This window comes from Octodon degus, unplaced genomic scaffold, assembly GCF_000260255.1.
Source record: "Octodon degus isolate 3935 unplaced genomic scaffold, OctDeg1.0 scaffold00043, whole genome shotgun sequence".
NCBI lineage: Eukaryota > Metazoa > Chordata > Mammalia > Rodentia > Octodontidae > Octodon > Octodon degus.
The window spans coordinates 5,248,065-5,255,994 of NW_004524619.1; positions in this window are offsets into that span (position 1 = coordinate 5,248,065).

Consider the following 7,930-nt stretch of genomic DNA (forward strand, 5'->3'; position numbering starts at 1 on the left):
GGCCAGCTCAGCCCACCAGGGGGAGGGGCTGGCTGGCATGTGGTGCTGGGGGATTGAACCGCAGTCCCTTGTACTTTGCTAAGCTTGTTCTAAGTAGGTGCTTTAGACCACTGAGCCATCTCACCAGCCCCTATTCTAGCCTTTCTTAAGGGGTTACATGATGTCATGCTCTAAATACACAATTTATTCAACCTTTTCCACTTTATTGAACATTTAAGATGTTTCCAAGGGCCGGGGAAATGGCTCAGTGGAATAAGCACTGCCCTGGCAAGCACAAGGGCCTGAGTTCAAACCCCGGTTCCGCCAAAATAAAAAAAAAAAAATTAAATAACATGTTTCCAGGATTTTCTTTTTTATGATATAATGATGAAAATTCCTGTTTTATGTTCATTTGTTTGGGGTATTTTTTTTTTAAATTTTATGTATTTGGGTCTAACTATGCAGCTCAGCTTGGGCTCGTAGTGATCCTCCTGTTTTCAGCCTCCCCAGCTCTGGGATTATAGGTGTGCACTACCATGCCCAGACTGTGTCACCTCAGCGTGCCCCCCGAGGGGAGGGGCCAGCACAGCATGTGGTGCTGGGATCAAGCACCCCCGTCTCTGAGCTTGCCTAAACAAGCTCTTAGACTGCTAAGCCAATTCCATGGCCTTTTTTGCTTTTTTGAGACAGTCTCACTGTAGTTCAGGGAGGCCTCTAACTTCCAGCAATCCTCCTGCCTCAACCTCCCAAGAGTGCTTGAGTTTCTTTCTTTTGTTCTTGATTTTTGCCTCACCCTCCCAAGAGCTGGGGTCACAAGCTTGCGCCAGCACCCCGGATATTTCTATTTATTCAATCAGAGTATGGCCGAGAGCATGTGCTCCTCCAGGTGGAAGAGTTATTTCTGGAGTTACTTCTTAGCTATTCAAGACCACCAGTGTTTGAGTGGTCCTGGGAGACCGGCCTTGGCTGATGCTGTTGAGCACCTTTGTCCAGAGACGGCAGCTGTGTGCTCTGGGCTGCTTCCAGGTCCCTGTGCTTTGTGATGGGTCTCCTAGCCACCCTGCAGCTGTCCCAACCTGCACTTCTGCTGGAGAGGGAGACACTTGGAAATCCCAACCTCGCAAGCCCCTCCCTGACCTTAGCGCGATGCTTCTTATTTTTACATTGGCAAAGAGTTCTTGGAGAACAAAGACCTATTAATTTTCTGGGTCACAGGAAGGGCAGGATTCCAGCCCAGGCTATTTTCTTGAGGAAATAGGAAGAAGGGAAGCTGCCACTCAGTTTTTCCAGATATACCTGTAACAGACAGCTAGACAGTTGACTTTGGCAGAGTTGCTTAACCTCTGTAAACCTCAAATTCCTTATCTATAAGACAGCAACATAGAAATTCTATGCTTCCATTTAAAGAAACCGAAAAAAAATTTTTTTCAGTGGCCTTTCGCTTTTCTCATACTCTTACCTTAAACTTGAACCTTTTGCCTGTTGCACTCTCAAACTAGTTCTGGAAGCTGACCACTGCCAGGGATATAGCTCGCCGGCACAAGTTCCTGCCAAGTAAGCATGAGGTCCCGAGTTCAATTCCCAGTATAACAAAAACAGAATCTGCCCACTTGTGCCCAGCCCTGCCTCCTCCACCTGGGCCAAGCTGGCATCGTGTCCTACCCTGCTCCCCCTGCAGCCCCTTAGTGAGGTTCTGTGGTTGTCCTAGCTTTTCTGCGATCAATTTCAATGCAGTAGTCTAAGATTTTTTTTTACAATAGACAGCTTTACCGCTAATATAGAGGAAATGGTGAGGTTCTTAGACCAGCCTTTAAAGCTCTCCTGTAGGATTTAATCCCACTTTGCTCACCTGATTTCTCTTCCACCTCCTCCTCTTCAATTTCTTTCCCCTTGCCAAAGGTGTCGAGCTCACCCCTCGCATTTTCTGTTTTCTCTGCTGACGTTTGTTTCCATCAGCTAGGTGCTCATCAAGCTGGGTGTGGTGGTGTTCAGCTATAAGCCCAACACTCGGGAGGCTGAGGGAGGGGGATTGCTGCATGCAGTTCAGGCCAGCCTGGACCACATAGCAAGATCTATCTCAAGAAACAAAACAAAACATGCTACTACCTTTCTCCCATCCCCGCATCTCACTTCATTTTCCTCTGTAGCGGTCATCATTTACATATTTTATGTTTACTTACAACTTGCCTCTTAGAAGTAGGGTGTAAGCTTATTGAAGAAATGGACTTGTGGTCGGGCAAGGCACACACCCGTAATTGCAGCACTTGGGAAGCTGAGGCAGGAGGATTGTTGCAAGTTCAAGACCAGCCTGAATGGCCCAATGAGACCTTGTCTCAAAAGGACCAAAAGAAAAAACCTGTCTTGGCTGTTTAGTCTTTTAGTGCCTAGAGTAATGCTTTGCACACATTAGAGGTGCAACAGATATTGCCAAAGAATGAATGGACAATTCATTCGTGTAATGTGAGTGTCTAATAAAGAGTAAGGGCTATATAGAGATTGTTATTGTATCACTATTACGATGTTTGAGGCATATATTAGAAAGAGGGCACTCTAGTAAAGATGAAGAACATGGGCTGGGGAGATGGCTCAGTAGAATAAGTGCTTGCCTGGCAAGCACTAGGGTCTGAGTTCAATCCACAGTTCTGCCAAAAAAAAAAAAAAAAGATAAAGAACAGAGGTTTAGGAATAGGGAACACTCTGTTGGTAGGTGAGATCTGCACCAAAGCAGGCGACAGGGTTGGAAATAGAGTGACGGAGCAGAATGTGCAGCACATTGAATTCAAAGTTTACAATGCTGCTTTTTTCCCCCCCTCTGAGAGTAGGGCAACATCCAATATTTTCAGCAGATGAAGATATGATGACAAGATATTGATTTTCCTGGTAGTAATTGGTTATTGTGTGTTGCGAAGTTTGATTTTCTAATTGTGGGAAGTGAATTTGTTTGAGAAAACATGTTACTTTAAGAAATTCTGATGGAATTTTTCAGGTTATATAGGCCAATGGAACCTGACCCATGACTTTATCTGCCTCTCTTTTTATGCAGATATCAGACATGCATTATGTAGGGAGGGCATGGTGGTAAGGGAAAGTTGAGTCAGTGATCTGGTAATTTATTTCTACCTAGTCTGGGTTGCTTAGTGTTCTTTCTTTCTTTCTTTCTTTCTTTCTTTCTTTCTTTCTTTCTTTCTTTCTTTGTGTGTGGCTGGCTCAGCCCACCGCAGGGTCAGGGCTGGCATGTGGTGCTGGGTATCGAACTGCGGTCCCTGTGTGCTTGCCTAAGCAGGAGCTTTAGACCGCTGAGCTATCTCACAGGCCCTGGGTTGCTTAGTATTCTAACTCAACTATTTCCTTTGTTTTGAGATAGGGTCTCCTTATATAGCTCAGGTTGGCCTTGAAGTCCCTATGTAGCTCAGGCTGGTGTCAGTACAATTCTTCTGCCTCAGCTTCTTGAGGACTGGGAATATAAGTGTGCATCGCCACACCGAGCTTTATTTACACCTTCCTGAGTTAAATTTTCTTAACCTTTGGATTAGATCTATTTCACCCTGGCTGCCATGCTGTCCTGTGCTGAGACTTCGATTGAGATTGGGCGTGGTAGCATGCGCCTGTAATCCCAGCTCTTGGGAGGCTGAACACAGGTGGGTCACTAGGAGTCTGATCTACGTAGTGAGACCCTGTAGACCCTGCAGACCCTTACTAAAAACACAAAAAAGAAAAAAAAAGAAATACAAGGTAGGGCTGCAGTTAGCAACAAATGAGCTGGACTTGGCACACGCCTATAATCCCAGCACTCAGAGGCTGAGGCAGGAGAATTGCCACAAATTCAAGGCTAACCTGGGTTAAGCAGTGAGAACCTATATCAAAAATAGGATCTAGGGGCTGGCGAGATAGCTCAGTGGTTTAAAGTGCCTGCTTAGGCAAGCTTAGGGAAAACACAGGGACCTCAGATTGACCCCTGGCACCACATACCACGCCAGTCCTTCCCCCAGGGTGGGCTGAGCCAGCACACACACACACACACACACACACACACACACACACACAGGATCTAGAGCTGTTGAGATAGCTCAGTGGCCTAATGCCTGCTTAGCAGGGACCCCAGTACCGCATGCCACACTGGCCCCACTCCTGGGCACCCTGAGCCAGTCACCTAGACTGGGTGTGGTGGTGCACTCCTATAATCCCAGCACTGGGGAGGCTGAAAATAGATGGATCATTATGAGTCCAAGCTGAGCAGTGAGACCCTGTACCCAATAAATTAAAAAATCAAATAGGATCCAACAGTTATTAGCACAAATAGCATAAAATACTATTTACAAAATTAAAAGCAGAAAACTTTCCAAATATAGGGAAAAAATATAGCATACAAATAAGTAAGGTAGGGCCAGCCAAATAGCTCAGCGGATTAAAGTGCCTGAAGCAGGCCCAGGGACTAAGGGTTCGATCCCTGGGCCTAAAATACAGGCTCTGCCCCTGGGGCACACTGAGAAAGCAATTGGTGTGCTGGCGCGCCTGTACTCCCAGCCCTTAGGAGGCTGTAAACAGGCGGATCACTAAGAATCCAATCTAGTAGTGAGACCCTGAACACCCTGTAGACCCTTCCCTAAAATACAAAATAATAATAATAATAATAATAATAATAATAACAATAATAAAATAAAATAAAACAAAACAAAACAAAACATACAGAACTCCAAAGAGCCAGGACTAGAAAAACACCATGACACATATTGTTAAAAGACCGGAAGTCCAGTACATGAATGAAAATATTAAAAGTGGTTAGAGAAAAGCAACAAATCACTTACAATGGAAAACCCATTAGAATTACAACAGCCTTCTCCATACAAACTCTGAAGGCCAGCGGAATTTGCAATGCAGTGTTTGAAGCCCTAAAAGAAACCAATTTCTAACCTAGACTGATCCATCCTGCAAAATTATCTTTCGAAATTGATGGAGAAATAAGGCCTCCAGGCTGATGAGATAGCTCAGCGGTCTAAGTGTCTGCCTGCCAAGCATGAGAACAGGCGTTCGGCCCCCAATACCACATGCTGTGCTGGCCCTGCCCTGGTGCTGGGGAGGCTGAGACAGGAGGATCACTGCGAGTTGAGCTGCGTAGCAGGACTCTGCATTAAATAAATAAAATATTAAAAAAAGAAATAAGGCCTCCATGATAAGGAGCACCTAAAGGAATTCATGAGCAGCAAACCAACACTCCCACAAATTCCTGAAGGTATCATAGAAATAGACCATGAAGCTAACAGAGTCAAAAGTCCAATAGATTGAATGCACTAGGTAGGGGGAGCAGTTAAGTATGAGGAAAAGAAAGAGAATCAAAAAGGAAAATAATGCAATGACAGGAATAATCAAAACCTTTCAGAAATAATTCCCAATGCAAATGGTCTATGGTCCCCGAACACTAAAGACAATGATTGGCAGAATGGACAAGAAACAAAATCCAACAGTATGCTATATGTGAGAAGCACATTTAGGGCCAGAGAGATAACTCAGCAGCATAAGCACCTGCCTGTCAAGCTCAAGGTCCTGAGTTTGATCTCCAGGTACCAAAAAAAAACCCAAAAAAACAAACAAAAAAAAACCCAAAAAGCACATTTAATTAAAAAAAATCATTGATTAAAATAAGAGTATAAAACAATATTCCATGCAACAGGAACCTGAAAACAAACAAGAATAGTGCTGGGATTACAAGCATGTGCCGCCATGCCCGACAAGATTAAAAGAGCACTGACATTTCATTTTACTCCAGGAAGAGTGACTATAATCAAGAAATCAAATAATAACAACTGTTGGACATGCCTATAATCCCATAAAAAATTATTGGGAGGCTGAGGCAGGAGGATCACCATGAATTCAAGGCCAACCTGGGCTACAAAGTGAATTCAATGCCAGCCTGAACTGTATTGAGACCCTACCTCAAAAACACACACACAGGGGGCTGGAGAGATGGCTCAGTGGTCTAAAGCACCTACTTGGAACAAGCTTGGCAAAGCACAGGGACCGCGGTTCGATCCCCCAGCACCACATGCCAGCCAGCCCCGCCCCCTGGTGGGCTGAGCTGGCCACACACACACACACACACACACACTAAAGGAATAAATAAATAAATAATTAAAAACACACACACACACACACACACACACACACACACATAAAAAGAGAGAGAAACAGACATGGAGGACATAGCAGGAAAGAGATGAAAAAAGAATTGAGATATATGATGTATATGCACCAACTTCTCAACTCCTCTACAGTGCTTATACTTTAAATAGTTCAGAATAGTAGAAAATAAGGGGCTGGCCAAATAGCTCAGCAGATTAAAGCACTTGCAAGCAGCCACAGGAGCCAAGGGTTCAATTACAGGGCCTGCCATGCCTGCCCCGCCCCAGCCCCAGGGTGCACTGAGATGGCAATTGAGACTGGGCGTGGTGGCATGCACCTGTAATCCCAGCTTTTGGGAGGCTGTAAACAGGCTGATCACTACGAGTCTGATTGAGTCTGAACATCCTATAGACCCTTCCCTAAAATACAGAGAGAGAGAGAGAGAGAGAGAGAGAGATCCTCCTGCCTCAGCCTCCTAGGGCGCTGGATTATGGGTGGCCCCGAGGCAGCCAAGGCATCTGATCATTCAATGGGAAGGGCTGATGTTAGTGGCACTTACTATAATCCAGCCACCAATCTCTATGAATTGAGCCCAATACAGGGGTTGCTGTTCTCATTTGGGGGACCATTATCCATCCAATCCTGGTAGGAATCTCCAAGAGCTTTTAGCAATTGTGTCCATTCTTATGTGCCCTTTCTGAACTCTCAGCAAGGTATAATTTTATCCTTTTAGATATATAGTAAAGCTTCTTTCCTTTAAAGTGATCAATTTCCATCTCTCTTCCTTGATGTGTAGTCATGTTTGGTGTCCCCATTTTTATTTTATTTCCTTGGGGATTTGTAAATTCCCTTAGGCAGAAACTGTGCATGCGCTGCTTGCTTTGTAACTATCCTCAAATATTTATTTAATTCTCTAAGCCCACCATAGTGAGACATAGAAAAGCATAAATTTATAAAACAATTTAGGTTCAAGGAAAAATCTTCTCCTTGTAAAATTGTAGCAGTTGCCATATGCTTGTATACAAGAAAATGAATAAAGCAGACTTGAGTTCTGATCCCTTATTCGTTGGTCCTGGGAGCTTGAAAAGCTCTGACGAGCCAGGTGTGCTGGCACACACCTGCAATCCCAGCGCTCGGGCGGCTGAGGCGGGAGGATCTTTGCAACTTTAAGACTAGCCTGGGCTACACAGTGAGCTCAAGGACAGCCTGCACTACATAGCAAGACCCTGTCTCAAAGAGACAAAACGTGGGGGCCTGCCTGTTAAGCTTATTTGTTTAAGTGCCTCCGGCTCAGGATATGGCAGTTTGATCCCCACCTCCCCCTGCATTACCAGACCTGCCCTTGAGGAAGCCTGAGCCAGAAAAAAAAAAGTCATTCTCAAGTTATGGTGTCAGGGAGATAGCTCAGTAGAATAAGCGCTTGCCTGGCAAGTGCAAGGGCCTGAGTTCAATCCCTGGTTCTGGGAAAACAAACAAACAACAATGAAACAAAGCAAATCAAAACAAAACAAAACACACTGATGATAAGCATGGGGGCCTGAGCTATCAAAACTACTGTGACGTTTTGCCTTGGAGTCTAAAATAAAAGTCCTACTGATCTAGAGAGATTAGATGATGGCAACAGAGCTGCTGAGATAGAAACAGAAAATGAGCTCTGTGAAAATCTCTAAGCCATGCTGATGCACAAGAGGTCAAGCCTTTTACTCCAATATTCTTGGATTCCATACTTTTTAGAATTTGTTTAAGTTTCGAGGATGGAGAGGCATTTGAAAATTGGTCATTACATTAGACAAGCCAATGCAGCCAAGGCCCAATTTAATTTGACTTAGAAAAA